General features: G+C 42.4%; 1 long non-coding RNA gene across 3 annotated transcripts; it reads left to right on the forward strand.

Moving 5' to 3' along the window:
- Positions 1-9,210: 9,210 nt before the first annotated feature.
- On the forward strand, positions 9,211-13,543 carry LOC123185397 (uncharacterized). 3 transcript variants are annotated; one of them, XR_006493370.1, is made up of 4 exons: positions 9,211-9,464; positions 9,574-9,702; positions 9,839-9,967; positions 10,038-13,543. It is a non-coding gene; the product is annotated as an uncharacterized lncRNA (long non-coding RNA). The 3 variants fall into 3 exon arrangements; XR_006493368.1 differs by having other exon boundaries at positions 9,211-9,702; XR_006493369.1 differs by having other exon boundaries at positions 9,211-9,702; positions 10,141-13,543.
- Positions 13,544-24,128: the final 10,585 nt, after the last annotated feature.

The following is a 24,128-nucleotide window of genomic DNA, read 5'->3' on the forward strand; positions in this document are numbered from 1 at the left end:
CTGGCCACGGTGGAAATGGGATCCTGTTCATCGGGAGGGGTCTGGCGTACCGCAAAACGGATGAAACGGACCTCCTATGGTCGAAATGGGGTCCTGTTGATCGAGAGGGGTGTGGTGTATCGCAAAATGGAGGAAACGGACTTGTGTTGGAGCGCTACGGTCGAAACGGGGGTCCTGTTCATCAGGAGGGGTGTGGCGTACCACAAAATGGGACTCCACGGGATACTGTTCATCTCCACCGTCGACCTCCTCCAGCCTCCACGAAGTACTGTTCATCCACTGTCAACCTCCTCCAGCCTCCACCTGCGACTGTTCATCCACGGGCTCCTGTCCATCCAGCCTCCACCGCGCGCTCCTCCACCGGCTACTATTCAACCAGCCCTCTCCACGGGGGTCCTGTTCAACCACCCCTCCACGGGCTACTATTCATCCAGCCCTCCACCGGCTACTGTTCAACCATCCCTCAACCGGTTGCTATTCATCCAGCCCTCCACGGGGTCCTGTTCATCCATCCCTCCATGGGGTCCTGTTCATCCAGCCCTCGACGGGGTCCTGTTCATCCACCGGCTCGATCGATCGGGTTACTGTTCATCCAGCGGCAATGGCCTCTACTACCACGGGTTCCTGTTCATCCAACCCCCACTAGGAACTGTTCATCCACACCCCCCAACAACGCTCACTATTCATCAGAGGCAGCATCGATCGGCTTCAGTTAGCAGCAGTAGCGAAGGAATCACTCGATCGGTTTCAGTTAACAGCCATCGATCGATCGCTCGAGTTCAGTAACGCGTAGCATGCAGTGTAATCGCTCGGGTTCAGTTAGAGCCCAACGCCTCGCTCGGGTTCAGTTAGAGCGCAACGCCTCACACACACACGCGTATGTACGAGAGAAACGTGCATCGCTCGGCCCCCGACCAGCCACCGTAACCAGGAACTCCCTGATATTTTCCTCGACCTCGCTTCTACCACGGTTTTTTCGTCACGGACGACCCAAAGAATGTCATGCAGTTGCGTCTCCAGCCCGCCCAGGACGTAAAGCCCATTTTCTGTCATGATTTTTTGTCATAGAAGTAGGACCCCACCACATCTATGATGATACCAGGTTTTGTCACAATTATTGTCATAGAAGTGTCATAAGCATGACAAAAAAAATTCATTCGGCCCAAAATGTCATGGATGTGTCTTTTTTGTAGTGAAGGTATAAGTGTTCTCCCTGAGTATGTATCGTTGCGACAGTTCTTCGTGCTCAGACACCACATGATGATCGGGTGTGATAAGCTCTACGTTCACATACAACGGGTGCAAGCTAGTTTTGCACACGCAGAATACTCGGGTTAAACTTGTCGAGCCTAGCATATGCAAATATGGCCTCGGAACACTAAGGCCGAAAGGTCAAACGTGAATCATATAGTAGATATGATCAACATAGTGATGTTCACCATTGAAATCTACTCCATCTCACATGATGATCGGACATGGTTTAGTTGATTTGGATCATGTGATCATTTAGATGACTAGAGGATGTCTATCTAAATGGGAGTTCTTAAGTAATATGATTAATTGAACTTTAATGTATCATGAACTTATTCCTGATAGGATTTGCATAACTATGTTGTAGATCAATAGCTTGCGATGTAGTTCCCCGTTTATTTTTGATATGTTCCTAGAGAAAAACTATGTTGAAAGATGATAGTAGCAATGATGCGGACTAGGTCCGTGATCTAAGAATTATCCTCATTGCTGCACAGAAGAATTATGTCCTTGATGCACCGCTAGGTGACGGAGCTATTGCAGGAGCAGATACAGACGTTATGAACGTTTGGCAAGCTCGGTATGATAACTACTTGATAGTTTAGTGCACCATGCTTTACGGCTTGGAACCGGTACTTAAAAAATGTTTTGAACAGCATGGAGCATATAAGATGATCCAAGAGCTGAAATTGGTATTTCAGACTCATGCCCGAGTCGAGAGGTATGATAACACTGACAAGTACTTTTCCTACAAGATGGAGGAGAATAGCACAACCAGTGAGCATGTGCTCAGATTGTCTGAGTACTACAATCGCTTCAATCAAGTGGGAGTTAATCTTCCAGATAAAATAGTGATTGACAGAGTTCTCTAGTCACTATCACCAAGTTACTGGAACTTCATGATGAACTATAATATGCAAGGGATGACGAAAACAATTCCCGAGCTCTTCGTGATGCTGAAATTGATGAAGGTAGAAATCAAGAAAAGCATCAAATGTTGATGGTTGACAAGACCACTAGTTTCGAGTAAAAGGGCAAGGGAAAGAAAGGGAACTTCAAGAAGAATGACAAGCAAGTTGCCACTCCCATGAAGAAGCCCAAAGCTAGAACCAAGCCTGAAACTGAGTGCTGCTACTACGAACGAAATGGTCACTGGAAGCGGAACTGCCCCAAATACTTGGTAGATAAGAAGGATGGCAAAGTGAACAAAAGTATATATGATATACATGTTATTGATCTGTACTTTACTAGTATTCATAGTAGCCCCTGGGTATTTGATACTGGTTCAGTTGCTATGATTAGTAACTCGAAACAGGAGTTACAAAATGAACAAAGACTAGTTCAGGGCAAGGTGATGATGTGTGTTGGAAGTGATTCCAAGGTTGATAAGATCACCATCGCACACTCCCTTTACCTTCGGGATTAGTGTTGAACCTAAAATAAATGTTATTTGGTGTTTGCATTGAGCATAATATGATTGGATCATGTTTATTGCAATACGGTTATTCATTTAAGTCAAAGAATAATTGTTATTCTGTTTATAGGAATAATACCTTCTGAGGTCATTCACCCAAGGTGAATGGCTTACTGAATCTCGATCGTAGTGATACACATATTCATAATATTGATGCCAAAATATGCAAAGTTGATAATGATAGCGCAACATATTTGTGGCACTGCCGTTTAGGTCATATTGGTGTAAAGTGCATGAAGAAACTCCATGCTGATGGGATTTTGGAATCACTTGATTATGAATCACTTGATGCTTGTGAACCTTGCCTCGTGGGCAAGATGACTAAGACTCCGTTCTCCGGAACAATGGAGCGAGCAACTGACTTATTGGAAATAATACATAATGATGTATGCGATCCGTTGAGTTTTGAGGCTCGTGGCGGGTATTGTTATTTTCTGACCTTCACAGATGATTTGAGCAGATATGGGCATATCTACTTAATGAAACACAAGTCTGAAACATTTGAAAAGTTCAAACAATTTCAGAGTGAAGTAGAGAATCATCGTAACAATAAAATAAAGTTTCTACGATCTGATCGCGGAGGCGAATATTTGAGTTACGAGTTTGGCCTTCAATTAAAATAATGTGGAATAGTTTCACAAACTCATGACACCTGGAACACCATAGCATAATGGTGTGTCCGAACATCGTAACCATACTGTATTAGATATGGTGCGATTTATGATGTCTCTTACCGATTTACAACTATCATTTTGGGGTTATGCATTAGAGACAGATGCATTCATGTTAAATAGGGTACCATCTAAATCCGTTGAGACGACACCATATGAACTATGGTTTAGCAAGAAACCTAAGTTGTCATTTCTTAAAGTTTGGGGCTATGATGCTTATGTGAAGAAGCTTCAACCTGATAAGGTCGAACCAAAATTGGAGAAATGCATCTTCGTAGGATACCGAAAGGAAACTGTTGGGTACACCTTCTATCACAGATCCGAAGGCAAGATTTTTGTTGCTAAGAATAGATCCTTTCTATAGAATGAGTTTCTCTTGAAAGAAGTGAGTGGGAGGAAAGTAGAACTTGATGAGGTAACTATACCTTCTCTCGAATTGGAAAGTAGTTCATCAGAGCAATCTGTTCCTGTGATGCCTACACCAACTAGAGAGGAAGTTAATGATGATGATCGTGAAACTTCGGATCAAGTTACTACAGAACTTCGTAGGTCAACCAGAGCACGATCCGCACCAGAGTGGTACGGTAATCCTGTACTGGAAGTCATGTTACTAGACCATGATGAACTTACGAACGATGAGGAAGTGATGATGAGCCCAAATTCTATAGAATGGATTGAGTCCATGAAATCTGAGATGGGATCCATGTATGAGAACAAAGTATGGACTTTGGTGGACTTGCCCAATGATTGGCAAGCCATAGAGAATAAATGGATCTTCAAGAGGAAGACGGACACTGATAGTAGTGTTACTATCTACAAAGCTCGAATTGTTGAAAAACAGTTTTTGACAAGTTCAAGGTGTTGACTATGATGAGATTTTCTCATTCGTAGCAATGCTTAAATCTGTCCGAATCATGTTAGCAAATTGCCACATTTTATGAAATCTGGAAAATGGATATCAAAACTACATTCCTTAATGGATTTCTTAAAGAAGAATTGTATATGATGCAACCAGAAGGTTTTGTCAATCCTAAAGGTGCTAACAAAATGTGCAAGCTCCAGCGATCCATCTATGGACTGGTGCAAGCATCTCGGAGTTGGAATATACGCTTTGATAAGTTGATCAAAGCATATAGTTTTATACAGACTTGCGGTGAAGCCTGTATTTACAAGAAAGTGAGTGGGAACACTACAGCCTTTCTGATAAGTATATGTGAATGACATATTGTTGATCGGAAATGATGCAAAAAAATTTGGAAAGCATAAAGGAGTGTTTGAAAGGAGTTTTTCAAAGAAAGACCTCGGTGAAGCAGCTTACATATTGGGCATCAAGATCTATAGAGATAGATCAAGACGCTTGATAAGATTTTTCAATGATTACATACCTTGACAAGATTTTTGAAGTAGTTCAAAATGGAACAGTCAAAGAAGGAGTTCTTGCCTGTATTGCAAGGTGTAAAGTTGAGTAAGACTCAAAACACGACCACGACAGAAAATAGAGCCATAGGTTCTATAAAGTATGCTATGATGTGTACCAAACCTATTGTGTACCTTGCCATGAGTTTGGCAAGGGGGTACGGTATTGATCCAGGAGTGGATCACTTGACAGTGGTCAAAATTATTCTTAGAAGACTAAGAAGATATTTCTCGGTTATGGAGGTGATAAAGAGTTCGTCGTAAAGAGTTACTCCGATGCAAGCTTTTACACCGATCCAGATGACTCTGAGTCTCAATCTGGATACATATTGAAAGTGGGAGCAATTAGCTAGAGTAGCTCCAAGCAGAGCATTGTAGACATAGAAAATTTGCAAAATACATACAGCTATGAATGTGACAGACCCATTAACTAAGCTTCTCCCACAAGCAAAACATGATCACACCTTAGTACTCTTTGGGTGTTAATCACATAACAATGTGAACTAGATTATTGACTCTAGTAAAACCCTTTGGGTATTAGTCACATGGCAATGTGAACTAATCACATGGTGATGTGAACTATTAGTGTTGAATCACATGGCGATGTGAAATAGATTATTGACTCTAGTGCAAGTGGGAGACTGAAGGAAATATACCCCAGAGGCAATAATAAAGTTGTTATTTATATTTCCTTATATCATGATAAATGTTTATTATTCATGCTAGAATTGTATTAACCGGAAACTTAGTACATGTGTGAATACATAGACAAAACAGAGTGTCCCTAGTATGCCTCTACTTGACTAGCTCGTTAATCAAAGATGGTTATGTTTCCTGGCCATAGACATGTGTTGTCATTTGATGAATGGGATGACATCATTAGAGAATGATGTGATGGACAACACCCATCCGTTAGCTTAGCATAATGATCGTTTAGTTTTATTGCTATTGTTTTCATCATGACTTATACATGTTCCTTTGACTATGAGATTATGCAACTACCGAATAGCGGAGTAACACCTTGTGTGCTATCAAATGTCACAACGTAACTGGGTGATTATAATGATGCTCTACAAATGTCTTTGAAGGTGTTTGTTGGGTTGGCATAGATCGAGATTAAGATTTGTCACTCTGTGTATCGGGGAGGTATCTTTAGGCCCTCTCGGTAATGCACATCACTATAAGCCTTGCAATCAATGTGACTAATCAGTTGGTCACATGATGATGCATTACGGAACGAGTAAAGAGACTTGCCAATAACGAGATTGAAATAGGTATGATGATACCGATGATCGAATCTTGGGCAAGTAACATACCGATGACAAAGGGAACAATGTATGTTGTTATGCGGTTTGACCGATAAAGATCTTCGTAGAATATGTAGGAGCCAATATGAGCATCCAGGTTTCGCTATTGGTTATTGATCGGACATGTGTCTCAGTCATGTCTACATAGTTCTCGAACCCGTAGGATCCGCACGCTTAATGGTCGATGATGATTTGTATTATGAGTTATGTGATTTGATCAACGAAGTTTGTTCGGAGTCCTGGATGAGATCACGGACATGACGAGGAGTCTCGAAATGGTCGAGACGTAAAGGCGATATATTGGAAGGCTATATTCGGTCATCGGAGAGGTTCTGAGTGGTTCGGGTATTTTTCGGAGTACCTGAGAGTTACAAGAATTTGACGGGGGAAGTATTGGGCCTTCATGGGCCTTAGTGGAAAGGAGAGAAGGGCCACAAGGGGAGGCCATGCGCCCCCCATGGGCTGGTCCGAATTGCACTAGGGAGGGGGCAGTGCCCCCCTCTTTCTTTCTCCCTCTCCTACTCCTTCCCTCTCTTCCCTCTTGGAAAAGGAAGGGGACTCCAACTAGGATTGGGAATCCTAGTTGGACTCCCCTATAGGCGCGCCCCTCCTAGGCTGGCCTCCTCTTCCCCCCTCCTTTATATACATGGGAAGGGGGGCACCCCAAAGACACACAAGTTGATCTTTAGCCGTGTGCGGTGCCCCCTCCACAGTTTTACACTTCGGTCATATTGTCGTAGTGCTTTGGCTAAGCCCTGCATCGGTAACTTAATCATCACCGTCAACACGCCGTTGTGCCGACAGAACTCACCCTCGGCCTCAGCTAGATCAAGAGTACGAGGGACATCACTGAGATGAATGTGTGTAGATCATGGAGGTTATGTGCGTTCGGTACTTGATCGGTTGGATCGCGAAGACGTTCGACTACATCAACCGTGTTATTAAACGCTTCCACTTTCAGTCTACGAGGGTACGTGGACACACTCTCCCCGCTCGTTGCTATGCTTCTCCTAGATAGATCTTGCGTGATCGTAGGAAATTTTTTGAAATACTACGTTCCCCTACACTCTGCCGCTCCCTTCTTGCTCCCCTCGGCGGCCACCTCCTTCGCGGCAGTCGCCCGCTTCCCCTTGGGGGCGGCAGTTTTGTTCCCCATCTCTTTGAGCTGCGGCGGGGATGGGAAAGGAAGCTAGATGGGAATCGGTGGCGAGTGTGGGCGAGGAAGGAGAGCAATTACTTGGCTTGTGGAAGAAGATGGTGGAGGGATGAGGCGGACGATGAATGAGCAGTGCCCCTTCGCGTTTTTTCTCTCTTAAGGGAAAAGACGTGGGGGAAGGGCGTGACTCTTTAGAAAGTTACCGTTTTACATTAACTGCTACAGTCCCACAACCCGACAACCCGCAGTAATTACGCGAAGTGGATGTTGGATTGACTGGTCATCATGACAAACCGTTGCACGTGCAACATTCTCTCACCACGTGTCCATGCACTGCTTGGGGCCTAACCCAACGTGCCCGGTGATACGTCTCCAACATATCTATAACTTTTGATTGTTCTATGCTATTATATTATCCATCTTGGATGCTGTATATGCATTTATATGCTATTTTGTATTATATATGGGACTAACCTATTAACCTAGAGCCTAGTGCCAGTTTTTGTTTTTTCCTTGTTTTGGAGTTTTATAGAAAAGGAATGCCAAACGGAGTCCAAATGAGCTGAAACATTACGACGATTTTTTATAGACCGGAAGAAGCCCCCGAAGATTCGGAGATGGACCAGAGGAGCCATGAGGCATCCACAAGGGTGGGGGCGCCCCCCTAAGACGCGCCCCCTACCTTTTCGCTGCCTCATGGACCCCCTGACGTGAAACCGATGCCAAAAATTCCTATAAATATCAAGACCCCCGAAAAGAAACCTAGATCGGGAGTTCCACCGCCGCAAGCCTTTGTAGCCATGAAAAACCAACCGGGAGCCCGTTCCGGCACCCTGCCCAAGGGGGAAACCATCACCGGTGGCCATCTACATCATCCCGACAGTCTCCATAACGAGGAGGGAGTAGTTCACCCTCAGGGCTGAGGGTGTGTACCAGTAGTTATGTGTTTGATCTCTCTCTCTCTCTCATGTTCTTGATTTGGCACGGTCTTGATGTGCCGTGAGCTTTGTTACTATAGTTGTATCATATGTTGTTTCCCCCCCCTCTATCTTGTTGTGATGAATTTAGTTTCACCTTTGAGGTATCATTATTATCGGATTGAATACTTTTATGGATTTGAGGACACTGGATGTATGTCCTGCGTGGGATACCCGTGGTGGCAATGGATTGTTCTAATGATTCACTTGATGTATGTTTTGGCACTCAACTCGCGGATTCCCGAGGTGACATTGGTGTAATCTATGCATAGGGGTTGATGCACGTCTTCGTCCTTGTTTCTCCGGTAGAAATCTTGGGGCACTCTTTGAGGTTCTTTGTGTTGGATTGAATATTATGAATCTGAAGTTGTTTGATGCATATTGTATAATTGACCCACGGTTACTTGTGGTGACATTGGAGTATCTAGGTGACATTAGGGTTGGTTGATGTGTATCATATGCTGTTATTTTACTACGAACTCTAGAGCTGTTTGTGACACTTACAGGAATAATTCAATGGGTAGATCAGAAAGAATAACTTTGAGGTGGTTTCGTACCCTACAAGCAATTTCATCTTATGTTCTCCGCGATAGGAACTTTGGAGTGACTTTTGTTGCACGTTGAGGGATTGCCATATGATCTAATCTATCTATCTATCTATCTATCTATCTATCTATCTATACCTATACTAATTACAGACTCCCTAGAAATTACCACGTTAATTAGAAATTACCAGCCGTTAATCTGGTGGGACCGAATTATTACGGTGTAGATTAACTATACAATCCGTTCACGGTGGTAGGAGATCATATGGGCCGTCATTTTTAGCCCAGGGAAATTTTAATCACGGTCGTGTGCCTCCTGCGTGGGGCTAGCCCATTCTATGGCCCAAAAGCCATCCAACCATCTTCATCTCCGTCTCCTCCCCAAAGTGTTATTTTTGCTCGCTCCTCTAGAAGCTATGCCACGCCCACCTCGATCTCCGCCGCCACCTCCCAGCCCTACCTCTCCGGTGGTCCTGCGCCTCCTCTACCCCGACCTATGACGGCTCTCCCCCCATCTTGATCTTTGCTGATGGTCCTGCGTCCTCACCACCCTGACCTCCGGAGAAGCTCCTTCAACCCACTTCCTTCCCCGACCTCCGCTGCGCTCCGTTGTTCTTCACCGTGGTGACGCCCCCATCCCTGCCGGTTGTACGTGCTAGATTAGGAGGTTTGTACATGTACGTGTATATACATGTTCAAGTAGAGCTTCGTGAATCTAAAGGCTTGTATGATCAAGAATCTATTGACATCAATTGAATCTCACATGTGTGTGCTAGATGTTGGAACAAATACTTCTCTTTTAATTTGTATGGATGTGCTTACGTATATATGTACTAGCACATCTAGCCGGAACCTGATTGGGAGGTCAGCTTCGCTACATCTACACGCCAGTGTCTTCGTGCCATGTGAGTCGCAACTCACGACCTGTATCAACAACTTCAATCATATTTATTCTCTCTTCATAACTACTGTCATCAAATCTGGTAGTCATCTACAGAGGTTTTCCATGTGGATAATGAGATGCATGGCACCATTGTGCAGATACTTATATATCTAGCATATCAAGCCACCAGAGACAAGCAATACTTTGTTGAGACAATAACAACAATATGATCGTTTTGTCTAGATGACATCGTCCATGTCTATTGATGTGGTTGGCACTCACCACAGGTACTCGCTCCCCCATAGATGACCTATTTTATCTTTGTAGTTGTTTATTAATCAAATTGTACATGTATAGCATGCATGCCTTGTGGCTATATAGCAAGTCAAGGTGCCTATGCGGGCTGCAAAAATGGAGGGCGTCGCTGACTCGGATGTTGTGTCCTGCTTGAGCATTTCAGTAATGGGTGTCGGACATGGACTCCACATGGAACACTCTCTTTGCCACATAAGCGATGGCCTCAAGCCCCTATATGGAAGTATCCAGTCTTGCTATTCTACCATTTCTCTTGAATAAGATGTACAACTTCAACGGAACACCGACCGCCAGTGCTCCACCTGAGGTACACCATTGTGCAATCCACATGCCAAACCATGAGTAAAGTAGCAAGCTATTATGTTTCAAAATTTATTTGGAAGAGCACGTGTTTTGGGATTTATACTTTGTGGTGATCTTTTACTGTGTTCCTTCACCCATAGCTTCTATGGTCATTAACTTTCCATATACGGATAGTCTGCAAAGTTTACAAACAAGAGTGAAAGCAATAACGATGGGTGATGATTATGGTATGATTGCCGGATTAATAATTCAGTGGAAGAAAGCTATTTTACTGGAAAAGATAAATCCAATGTTAAACATAGTACGAATGTACTTCACCTGCAAATTTTTCTTATCATTCTATCATTGCAGAGGTTATATAAACCACAAAATCACACTGCTGGTCACACTATTGGTCACACTACTAACAACAGGTCCAAATGAAACCCGAGAAATTAAATTGAAATCTTGGTGACTGCAACAGTCAGCAGGTTTGACAAACAACACACATTTATATTAATTCGGTAGTTCATTGGATATGATCTGCAAGAGTTGGCTGTGATGTATATGTTCTGTATCAGCGCACGGGTAGTTAATCTGTCATTTTTGCCATTTAGTAAATTCAAGCCCTTAATATGATGCTCTGAATATCATACAAAGTTAGTTTCAGATTGATAGTGCACCTCACAGTGATTTTTATAACTGAAGTTGATCATAATCATTGTGTACAGAGCATTCTAATGTGGTGTTCATTAAATTACAGAAAATAGAAGTATGCCTATTTTGTAACATATTGTAGTAAGGTAGCGCCACTTCCAAGAATCAAATGAATTTTATGTCCGGGCAAGTTTTTCCTCAAATGTATACTACACAGGCATCAGTACTAATTAATTGGCAATTTACTATGTGTCCTTAACTCCTTATACAGAATACATCTCATGCCTTTGTAGAATAAACTTCTCATGAGTGAAATTACTTCTGGTGTTCCAATGTAGCTAGATTGTAGAGAAACATGATAGCATCTTAATAATCCAGTAAGGTATTTGTCGAGCTCCCATTGCATGATTTATAGAGAGATCACAGAGCTTTTTCTTTAACTCATTGAAAATTGTTTCGCTTCCAGTATGTAATTTGTACAAAAATCATCAAAAATTGTTTCGCTTCCAGTATATATAGTGCACTCCCTCTGTAAATAAATATAAGACGTTTTATAGATCACTAAAGTAGTGACCTAAAACTTCTTATATTTTTGTACGAGTAAGTAATATGTTCCTACTACTATATGTTTTTGTCATTGTTATGAGAAGAGATTAATTAGCTTCTCTGAGATATACATCGTCGATGTGATCAAACATGTGTTACATGCCATCTAATGCAACATCATACCACATCTTTCCATTTTTCGGCACTTATGTGCTCTTGCCATTTGTGGAATGGAATTGTTCTCGGTTCAAAATAAGAAACTACTACAGCTGATAAGCAGAAGTGCAGAACAAATAAAATTGCATTATGCTTTATTTGAATGTTCACAATTATAACTAGCTATGACAAAAGATAACTATACATGTATTTTATTTGGAAGTAGAACTATACATGTTAGATCTCCAATGGTGTATCAACCAAAAAACAATACCACAGAATCTTAGAAAGCAAAAAGAATACTATATAACTTATATCAAGATAGCCAATTACTCATGCTGAACGACAAACAAAAAATGATGTACTATATAACTGATTGCTAAGAAATAAAAGAAGTCCCGAGGTAATGCTGGAAGGTCAGAAGGAGAAGTGTGATAAGCTTTGAATGGAAGCCCCCGTAAACAGCGGCAGTAACTCTAACTGTCCTAAGGTCCAATTGCGCCCTAGTGATGGTACTCCTCTTGAGGGATACCACTCGCAATCATATGAATATGTAAAATGCCTAATTATGAGTTTCTAATTCAATGGGAAAAATTGTGAAAAATTGCCACATATTTTTAATTAGTATTTTATTTTCATGTCGTTTGTTTAAAGTCTAATATTTCAATTTTAGTATTAGATTGTGGGGACCACTTTTTTCGTCAATTCCAATGAACGTCTAACTGATAAGTTGGTAAGTTGGTCTTCATTTTATATACTATAGTATAGCTCTTATTTCTTTCCGTTTGTACATAGTACTATATATACTTCAAAGGTCACTGAGGTTATTCGAACATCTGGTGTCCCTCAACTCATTTTATTTTATATCTTATTACTGTACCACCAAATTACAACATATAATGCATGCAATAAGGAACTTATTCAAAGAATATAGTATTTTGTCCTATGAAAAGTTCAAAGGAGTTGAGAACTTAATATGTCTGGATAATAATAATTTGGATATTTTTCTATATTATTATGGAAAGAATTTGTAAAATGAACATACTAAAAATGTCACCATTATGTGTGTTTTCGTGCTAGCCTGTGCAACAGCACATGTTGACGTCTAGATACTGGAATTAGGTGTAGCGATATCACAAACTAAGATTTGTACAATGACCGTTTTCATTTAATCAGTTGATCTAACTTCTCCATCAAAGATAGTTATTAAAGAAAATGAAGATATCTCATTCTAAACTCTGAGTAGTATGAATTGCGCCTCAAGAAATTTAAAGTAAATTAGTAGCATAGCGTAAACCAACCATAATTTTCGCAAGGATATATTGTATGATATTATTGCTGACTGAAATGCTAATGCATATACCTATATATCATTGGCCTTTAACAGCTTGGACTTAACGGTTTGCAAAAATGCTACTCCGGTGTAACACTATGAATCTAGAGTAGATATTTATTTTCCAATTTTTATACTTATATTACCAAACTTGCGAATATATATTTTTCACAATATGGCACATGAGTAAAGAATTTTAATTTTTTTACATGTGAACATGCAAAATTGATAAATGAAAATATGGAATGAGAGCATGTATAAAAGAAATAAACATTTGAATTCAAACAAAATAGAAAATCAAACTAAAATATACACTAGCCCGTGCGAATGCACGAGTCGGCGACTAGTTATGTTACAATTGTTGAGAGAACTTGCACTAGTGAAAGTATGAACCCTAGGCCTTGTTTTCAACCATTGCAATACCGTTTTCGCTCACTTTTCTTACTAGTTACCATGCTGTTTTTATATTTCCAGATTACAAAAATCTATATCTACCATCCATATTGCACTTGTATCACCATCTCTTCGCCGAACTAGTGCACCTATACAATTCACCATTGTATTGGGTGTGTTGGGGACACAAGAGACTCTTTGTTATTTGGTTGCAGGGTTGTTTGAGAGAGACCATCTTCATGCTATGCCTCCCACGGATTGATAAACCTTAGGTCATCCACTTAAGGGAAATTTGCTACTGTCCTACAAAACTCTGTGCTTGGAGGCCCAACACGAGTCTACAAGAAGAAGGTTGCGTAGTAGACATCAAGCTCTTTTTTGGCGTTGTTGTCGGGGAGGTGAGTGCTTGAAGGTATACCTTTAGATCTTTCAATTGAATCTTTTAGTTTCTTGTTTTATCACTAATTTATTCTATAAAAGAAAACTACAAAAATGGAATTGAGGCTGCCTCATATGCTTCATCTTTTTAATGTCTTTCGTGAAAATGATAGAAAGGAAAATTATGCTCAAGTGTTAGAAGAAGAAGTCTATAAAATGTTTGGCACTAAATTTTTGAATGATGAGCATGATTGCAATGTTGTTAGTATAAATTCTTTGAATATCCATGATGCTAATGATATGCAAAGCTACAAGCTTGGAGATACTATGTTTGATGAAGATGATATTTTTAGCCCCCCAAGTTTTGATGGTGTGTGATGTTTTCAAATCCCCAATGCAAAACTTCGATGTGGCACCAACTACATTACAAACCAAACACCGTACCCCCAAGCTAGGTTCAAGATGTACGATGTCGGTTTCCCAACTTCGAGGCTGGGGGGGAGGGGGTGTCATCCAACGCATGTGCTCAAACTTGATTTGGTCTAACATGGCACACAGAGCAATAGGAAACTGTCATGGTCAAATCCTTCTCGTGCGTTGGGTCAAAGGGATAGATTGTGTGGGGCCCCTCGGTTAAGGATTATATATATAGACGTCAGGGAGCCCACATATATGTGTGTTGCCTATAAATCGCACAAGGGAGACGTGCTCGATCAGAAGACCCCATATACCCTGCATGTGGCCCGAAAAATGTATGGGTGGTGTGTGAGTTGTTCAAATCCCCAATGCACTACTTCGATGGGGCACCAACTACATTAGTAACATTACAAATGTAACATTGTACCCCCAGCTAGGTTAAAGATGTACAATGTCGGTTCCACAACTTCGAGGCGGGTGGGGGTAGGGGGTGTCATCCAATGCATGTGCTCAAAATTGATTTGGTCTAACATGGCACACAAAGCAAGAGGAAACTGTCATGGTCAAACCCTTCTCGTACGTTGGGTCAAAGGGATAGATTGTGTGGACCTACAGATCTCGATCATCCCCGATTTTTGAGAACAAGAAATAACGAAAAAAACATATTCTACAAATTACAAAAAACAAGGATCCCAAGGTTTGGGAATACTTTGTTTTTGCCACTCTAGTTTTGCCTACTTTGCTTATGCCACTCTAGAATTTGACATATCACTTTTGCCACTCTTAGTTTTTGAAAATACTTCACAAATGCCATTCTGTGGCAAAAGCAATAACTTTTAATTTCACCTTTTCCACTCTTAGATTTTGACAATGCATCACAATGCATCACAACGCCACTCTAAAATTATTGCTTTTGCCATTAAATGGCAATTGTGATGTATTGTCAAGAACTAAGAGTGGCAAAAGTGAAATGTCAAATTCTAGAGTGGCATAAGCAAAGTGGTCAAAAACTAGAGTGGCAAAAACAAAGTTTTTCCCAAAAAAGCGAACCAAGATGTCATTGGAAATACCTTCCATTTTGTGAACAAATCGTTCATAATCTTTATATGTTCTCCATGGGCATCTCCAACACCGACCCTCACATCGCCGCAACCGTCCGGACTGCGCGGCCCAGACGTATTTTGCCATCCAACATGGTTCTGCATTGGTCTGTTCAGCGATCTGGATACAAATTAGGGGGGCTTTGCGGGTAAGGATGTAAATGGTACGGATAGTTTTCGTTCTGAATCCGCTTCCGCATCCCTTTTTAAGGATATGGTATGCACTTGTAAAAATCCGGCAGATATGGATGCAGATACAGAGTTTGGTCAACCAGATATCAGGCGGATATGGTATTCGCAATATTCGACGGATATGGATTATCCGGTATTTTTTGCGGATCATCCGAGATTGTCAAATAGGATTATCTGGTAAATTTAGCCCAATTGAGAAGCCCAAATTCCCACGTGGATCACTAATTAAAATCAATACATAATAGTATTTAACCTAATCCTAGTACAAGACGACCTCAATCTGATTTCACATGGAGCCATCGACCGTGGTCATCATAGCGTCATCCGCCAGGGGCAGTCGCATCTCTCTGGCAATTATGATGTCCGGCACAATGGTCAAAGATATGAGCGCAGGTCCGAGCAACGATGGTAAGCACTCTGTTTGACTTTTCATGATTTTTTAGATGCAATGAATCATGTAAGTTATGCACAACTCGTCGTTGTGGTGGTCCAGTAGATCACTATGCGGAGGGAAATCGGGGCTGTTTGCGGCCATGATCTACTCCCATACGGCCATACATTTTTTTGCACGGGATCTACACTCATACATGATGATGTTTCTTTTAACACAATACGGACACAAACGCTTATATATACGCACATATACTTATTCTTATGAATGCATACATGCACGATCTACATCCATACATTTCCTTTTACTTGGGATCTACACTCATATATGATGATGGGTAAGCCCACTTGCAGCCCTAAGCAATATACATATACCCTGGCGGCATCTCGACGGCAATCAGCGCACATACATATAGGACGGCGGTCTGCACTGCGTACATATACACCATACGCCAGCGGTGCATCGGGATGGTGGTCTTTGTTGAGTATATTGATTCATCAGGAAACATAAGATAGACTATGATTTCTCCTGTCTTGTCTTTTACTCCAAGTTGATCATGTACTTCTATCTATATGCCCACAAGGCCGAAGCAATACATCAATAATTTCACCAATCCCTCTATTTCCTTCTAACATGACATCAGCCTAACCGATTCAAACCCTAGCCACCGCCCACCGCTTTCACCCTGCGCGCCTCCCCTGGGGCGGTCGGCCTCCATGATCGCTGCCGGGGGCTGCGCGACCCGTATCTAGGGTTCGTCCGCCGGTTATGTTGATCGCCTGCCCTAGAGAGTCTTTTCTTGATCTATTGATTGGATTTTCTCTCTCGCCGATCGATTGATCGGTGTTCTTTTTTGGTTTATCAATCCATAGATCTGTTTGCATCGCCCGCCGTCGTCTGTTGCCAACAACATGCCTCTGCTCTACCATCTACTATCGGCGTTGACTCCTGTCGGCAGCTTCGCGGTCGGGTGCGTACTCTTGCAACGCGTCTCCCCGGTATAGCATGGCCAATTTGCATTGGAAGAATAAATGTTTTATTGTCTTCTCATGGTGACAAAAGACACATTGCGGGCTTTCATGCCAATTCCTCTTAATAAGTTTATCTTTAGTAAGAATGGCTCCACGACGAAGATATCATGCAAAGATTTTATTCTTAAGAGGTATGTTCACCTTCCAGATCTTCTTGTTATTAACAACTAGCACATCAGACTAGATTAACGCTCTATACATAGAACCCACTGAGAATTCTCCATTCCCATGGAGGTTCCATCGGAATACATCATACCCACATGACAATTGCACCATGGACAACCGTTGGAGCAGGATGTTCCATGATTGTAGTCTGGGTCCAATTAAGTCTCTTCTGAACGTCATATTTGGCCGAAATGATTCCATTACCGTGGGGATAGTATCACCTTTGTGGCACACAATGTTGTGCAGAGCCGGATATTGTTTCCGGAGTGTGGCATTTCCTAGCCACTTGTCCTCCCAGAATCTAATTTCCGAGTCATCCTTAATCGAGAGGGATCCATAACAGAAGAAATATTTCTTTGTAGCCATTAGACCCGACCAAAAATGGGAATCCCCAGGCTTCCAATATACTTGGGATACCGCCTTGGAACCCACATATTTCCTCCTTAGGAGGGTTTGCCAAACACCATCTTCCGTTAGTAATTTAAACAACCATTTACCAAGGAGGGCCCTATTCTTAACCTCAAGGTTATGAATGCCCAACCAGTTGGAAATATGCCCTAGAGGCAATAATAAATTAGTTATTATTATATTTCCTTGTTCATGATAACCGTTTATTATTCATGCTAGAATTGTATTGATAGGAAACTCAGATACATGTGTGGATACATAGACAACACCATGTCCCTAGTAAGCCTCTAGTTGACTAGCTCGTTGATCAATAGATGGTTACGGTTTCCTGACCATGGACATTGGATGTCATTGATAACGGGATCACATCATTAGAAGAATGATGTGACGGACAAGACCCAATCCTAAGCATAGCACAAGATCGTGTAGTTCGCATGCTAAAGCTTTTCTAATGTCAAGTATCATTTCCTTAGACCATGAGATTGTGCAACTCCCGAATACCGTAGGAATACTTTGGGTGTGCCAAACGTCACAACGTAACTGGGTGGCTATAAAGGTGCACTACGGGTATCTACGAAAGTGTCTGTTGGGTTGGCACGAATCGAGACTGGGATTTGTCACTCTGTGTGACGAAGAGGTATCTCTGGGCCCACTCGGTAGGACATCATCATAATGTGCACAATGTGATCAAGGAGTTGATCACGGGATGATGTATTACGGAACGAGTAAAGAGACTTGCCGGGGATACCAACGATCGAATCTCGGGCAAGTATCGTACCGCTAGACAAAGGGAATTGTATACGGGATTGATTAAGTCCTTGACATCGTGGTTCATCCGATGAGATCATCGTGGAACATGTGGGAGCCAACATGGGTATCCATATCCCGCTGTTGGTTATTGACCGGAGAGTTATCTCAGTCATGTCTGCGTGGTTCCCGAACCCGTAGGGTCTACACAATTAAGGTTCGATGACGCTAGGGTTATAGGGAATAGATATACGTGGTTACCGAATGTTGTTCGGAGTCCCGGATGAGATCCCAGACGTCATGAGGAGTTCCGGAATGGTCCGGAGGTAAAGATTTATATATGGGAAGTCCTGTTTTGGTCGCCGGAAAAGTTTCAGGTTTTATCGGTAATGTACCGGGACCAACGGGAGGGTCCCGGTGGTCCACCAAGTGGGGCCACCAGCCCCGGAGGGCTGCATGGGCCAATTGTGGGAGGGGACCAGCCCCAGGTGAGCTGGTGCGCCCCCCCACCAAGGCCCAAGGCGCAAGGGAGAGTGGAAGGGGGCAAACCCTAGGCTCAGATGGGCCTAAGGACCACCTAGTGGTGCTCCCCCCTCTCTCCCCCCTTGGCCGCCCCCCCTAGATGGGATCTAGGGCTGGCCGCCACCCCTAGGGGTGGAAACCTAGGTGGGGGCGCAGCCCCTCCCCTCCCCCTATATATACTTGAGGTTTTGGGCTGCCAGTGACACGATTCAATCTCCTTGGCGCAGCCCTACCCCTCTCCCTCCTCGTCTCTTGCGGTGCTTGGCGAAGCCCTGCTGGAGTACCACGCTCCTCCACCACCACCACGCCATCGTGCTGCTGCTGGATGGAGTCTTCCCCAACCTCTCCTTCTCCCCTTGTTGGATCAAGGCGTAGGAGACGTCATCGGGCTGTACGTGTGTTGAACACGGAGGTGCCGTCCGTTCGGCACTAGGATCTCCGGTGATTTGGATCACGACGAGTACGACTCCTTCAACCCGGTTCTCTTGAACGCTTCCGCTTAGTGATCTACAAGGGTATGTAGATGCACTCTCCTTCCCCTCATTGCTAAATTACTCCATAGATTGATCTTGGTGATGCGTAGAAAATTTTGAATTTCTGCTACGGTCCCCAATAGTGGCATCATGAGCTAGGTCTATGCGTAGTTTCTATGCACGAGTAAAACACAAAGTAGTTGTGGGCATTGATTTTGTTCAATATGCTTACCGTTACTAGTCCAATCTTGATTCGGCGGCATTGTGGGATGAAGCGGCCCGGACCGACCTTACACGTACTCTTACGTGAGACTGGTTCCACCGACTGACATGCACTAGTTGCATAAGGTGGCTAGCGGGTGTCTGTCTCTCCCACTTTAGTCGGATCGGATTCGATGAAAAGGGTCCTTATGAAGGGTAAATAGCAATTGGCATATCACGTTGTGGTTTTTGCGTAGGTAAGAAACGTTCTTGCTAGAAACCCATAGCAGCCACGTAAAACATGCAAACAACAATTAGAGGACGTCTAACTTGTTTTTGCAGGGTATGCTATGTGATGTGATATGGCCAAGAAGAATGTGATGAATGATATGTGATGTATGAGATTGATCATGTTCTTGTAATAGGAATCACGACTTGCATGTCGATGAGTATGACAACCGGCAGGAGCCATAGGAGTTGTCTTTATTTATTGTATGACCTGCGTGTCATTGAACAACGCCATGTAATTACTTTACTTTATTGCTAACCGGTAGCCATAGTAGTAGAAGTAATAAGTTGGCGAGACAACTTCATGGAGACACAATGATGGAGATCATGATGATGGAGATCATGGTGTCATGCCGGTGACGATGATGATCATGGAGCCCCGAAGATGGAGATCAAAAGGAGCAATATGATATTGGCCATATCATGTCACTATTTGATTGCATGTGATGTTTATCATGTTTATACATCTTATTTGCTTAGAACGACGGTAGCTTAAATAAGATGATCCCTCACTAAAATTTCAAGAGAAGTGTTCTCCCTAACTGTGCACCGTTGCGAAAGTTCGTCGTTTCGAAGCACCACGTGATGATCGGGTGTGATAGATTCTTACGTTCGAATACAACGGGTGTTGACGAGCCTAGCATGTACAGACATGGCCTCGGAACACATGCGAAACACTTAGGTTAACTTGACGAGCCTAGCATGTACAGACATGGCCTCGGAACACGGAGGACCGAAAGGTCGAACATGAGTCGTATAGAAGATGCGATCAACATGAGATGTTCACCGATGATGACTAGTCCGTCTCACGTGATGATCGGACACGGCCTAGTTGATTCGGATCATGTATCACTTAGATGACTAGAGGGATGTCTATCTGAGTGGGAGTTCATAAGATGAACTTAATTATCCTGAACATAGTCAAAAGGTCTTCGCAAATTATGTCGTAGCTCGCGCTTCAGTTCTACTGTTTAGATATGTTCCTAGAAAAAAAATTAGTTGAAAGTTGATAGTAGCAATTATGCAGACAGTAGAAGGCTTATGTCCTTAATGCACCGCTCAGTGTGCTGAACCTCGAACGTCGTCTGTGGATGTTGCGAACATCTGACATACACGTTTTGATGACTACATGATAGTTCAGTGCGTAATGCTAAATGGTTTAAAATTGAGGCACCAAAGATGTTTTTGAAACATCGCAGAACATATGAGATGTTCCAAGGACTGAAATTGGGATTTCAGGCTCGTGCCCACGTCAAGAGGTATAAGACCTCCGACGATTTTCTTAGCCTGCAAACTAAGGGAGAAAAGCTCAATTGTTGAGCTTGTGCTCAGATTGTCTGAGTACAACAATCATTTGAATCGAGTGGGAGTTGATCTTCCAGATGAGATAGTGATGTTTCTCCGAAGTCATTACCACCAAGCTGCTAGAGCTTCGTGATGAACTATAATATATCAGGGACATATATGATGATCCTTGAGATATTCGCGATGTTTGACACCACAAAAGTAGAAATCAAGAAGGAGCATCAATTGTTGATGGTTGGTGAAACCACTAGTTTCAAGAAGGGCAAGGGCAAAAAGGGATACTTCATGAAACGGCAAATCAGCTGCTGCTCTAGTGAAGAAACCCAAGGTTGAACCCAAACCCGAGACTAAGTGCTTCTGTAATAAGGGGAACAGCCACTGGAGCAGAATTACCCTAGATACTTGGTAGATGAGAAGGCTGGCAAGGTCGATAGAAGTATATTGGATATACATTGTGTTAATGTGTACTTTACTAGTACTCCTAGTAGCACCATGGTATTAGATACCGGTTCGGTTGCTAAATGTTAGTAAACTCGAAATAAAAGGCTGCGGAGTAAACGGAGACTAGCTAAAGGTGAGCTGGCAATATGTGTTGGAAGTTTTTCCAAGCTTGATGTGATCAAGCATCGCACGCTCCCTCTACCATCGAGATTGGTGTTTGCGTTGAGCATAGACATGATTGGATTATGTCTATCGCAATACGGTTATTCATTTAAGGAGAATAATGGTTACTCTATTTATTTGAATAATACCTTCAATGGTCTTGCACCTAAAATGAATGGTTTATTGAATCTCGATCGTAGTGATACACATGTTCATGCCAAAAGATATAAGATAGTAATGATAGTACCACCTACTTGTGGCACTGCCACGTAAGTCATATCGGTATAAAACGCATGAAGAAGCTCCATGTTGATGGATCTTTGGGCTCACTCGTTTTGAAAAGTTTGAGACATGCGAACCATGTCTATTGGTGTATATGCATGAAGAAACTCCATGCAAATGGACCGTTTGGACTCACTTGATTTTGAATCACTTGAGACATGCAAATCATACCACATGGGCAAGATGACTGAAAGCCTCGTTTTCAGTAAAATGGAACTAGAAAGCAACTTGTTGGAAGTAATACATTTTGATGTGTGCAGTCCAATGAGTGCTGAGGCGTGTAGTGGATATCGTTATGTTCTTACTTCACAGATGATTTGAGTAGATGTTGAGTATATTTACTTGATGAATCACGAGTCTGAATTATTGAAAGGTTCAAGTAATTTCAGGGTGAAGTTGAAAGATCGTCGTGACAAGAGGATAAAATATCTATGATATGATCATAGAGATGAATATCTGAATTACGAGTTTGGCACAGAATTAAGACATTGTGGAAATTGTTTCACAACTAATACAGCCTGGAACACCATAGTGTGATGGTGTGTCCGAACATCATAACTGCACCCTATTGGATATGATGCATACCATGATGTCTCTTATCGAATTACCACGATAGTTTATGGGTTAGGCATTAGAGACAACCACATTCACTTTAAATAGGGCACCACGTAATTCCGATGAGATGACACCGTATGAACTATGGTTTAGAGAAACCTAAGCTGTCATTTCTTAAAAGTTTGGGGCTGCGACGCTTATGTGAAAAAGTTTCAGGCTGATAAGCTCGAACCCAAAGCGGATAAATGCATCTTCATAGGACACCCAAAACAGTTGGGTATACCTCCTGTCTCAGATCCGAAAGCAATAAGGGATTGTTTCTAGAATCGGGTCCTTTCTCGAGGAAAAGTTTCTCTCGAAAGAATTGAGTGGGAGGATGGTGGAGACTTGATGAGGTTATTGAACCGTCTCTTCAACTAGTGTGTGGCAGGGCACAGGGAGTTGTTCCTGTGGCACCTACACCAATTGAAGTGGAAGCTTATGATAGTGATCATGAAACTTCAGATCAAGTCACTACCAAACCTCGTGGGATGACAAGGATGCGTACTACTTCAGAATGGTACGTAATCCTGTCTTGGAAGTCATGTTGCTAGACAACAATGAACCTACGAGCTATGGAGAAGCGATGGTGGGCCCGGATTCCGATAAATGGCTCGAGGCCATAAAATCCGAGAGAGGATCCATGTATGAAAACAAAGTGTAGACTTTGGCAGAACGGCTCGATGGTCGTAAGGCTGTTGAGTACAGATGGATTTTAAAAGGAAGACGGACAATGATGGTAAATGTCACCATTAAGAAAGCTCGACTTGTCGTTAAGATGTTTCCCGACAAGTTCAAGGAGTTGACTACGGTGAGACTTTCTCACTCGTAGCGATGCTAAGAGTCCGTTGGAATTATATTAGCAGTCACTGCATTATTTATGAAATCTTGCAGATAGGATGTCAAAAAACATTGTTTCCTCACGATTTTTTTGAGGAAAGGTTGTATGTGATTCAACCAGAAGGTTTTAACAATCCTGAAAGATGCTAACAAGTATGCAAAGCTCTAGCAATCCTTCTAAGGACTGGAGTAAGCATCTCGGAGTTGGAATATACGCTTTGATGATGATCAAAGATTTTGGGTTTATACAAAGTTAATGAGAAACTTGTATTTCCAAAGAAGTGAGTAGGAGCAGTATAGAATTTCTGATGAGTATATGTTGTTAACATATTGTTGATCGGAAATGATGTAGAATTTCTAGAAAGCATGCAGAGTTATTTGAAAAGTGTTTTTCAATTGAAAACCTGGATTAGGCTACTTGAGTATTGAGCATTAAGATCTATAAGGATAGATCAAAACGCTTAATAGTACTTTCAAATGAATACATACCGTGACAAGATTTTGAAGGAGTTCAAAATGGATCGGCAAAGAAGGAGTTCTTGGCTGTGTTATAAGGTGTGAACATTGAGTAAGACTCGAAACCTGACCGCGGCAGAATAGAGAGAAAGGACGAAGGTCGTCCCCTATGCTTTAGACGTAGGCTCTACAGTATGCTATGCTGTGTACCGCACCTGAAGTGTGCCTTGCCATGAGTCAGTCAAGGGGTACAAGAGTGATCCAAGAATGGATCACAGGACAGCGGTCAAAGTTATCCTTAGTAACTAGTGGACTAAGGAATTTTCTCGATTATGGAGGTGGTAAAAGAGTTCGTCGTAAAGGGTTACGCCGA

The sequence above is a fragment of the Triticum aestivum genome, chromosome 2A, assembly GCF_018294505.1.
Source record: "Triticum aestivum cultivar Chinese Spring chromosome 2A, IWGSC CS RefSeq v2.1, whole genome shotgun sequence".
Lineage (NCBI taxonomy): Eukaryota > Viridiplantae > Streptophyta > Magnoliopsida > Poales > Poaceae > Triticum > Triticum aestivum.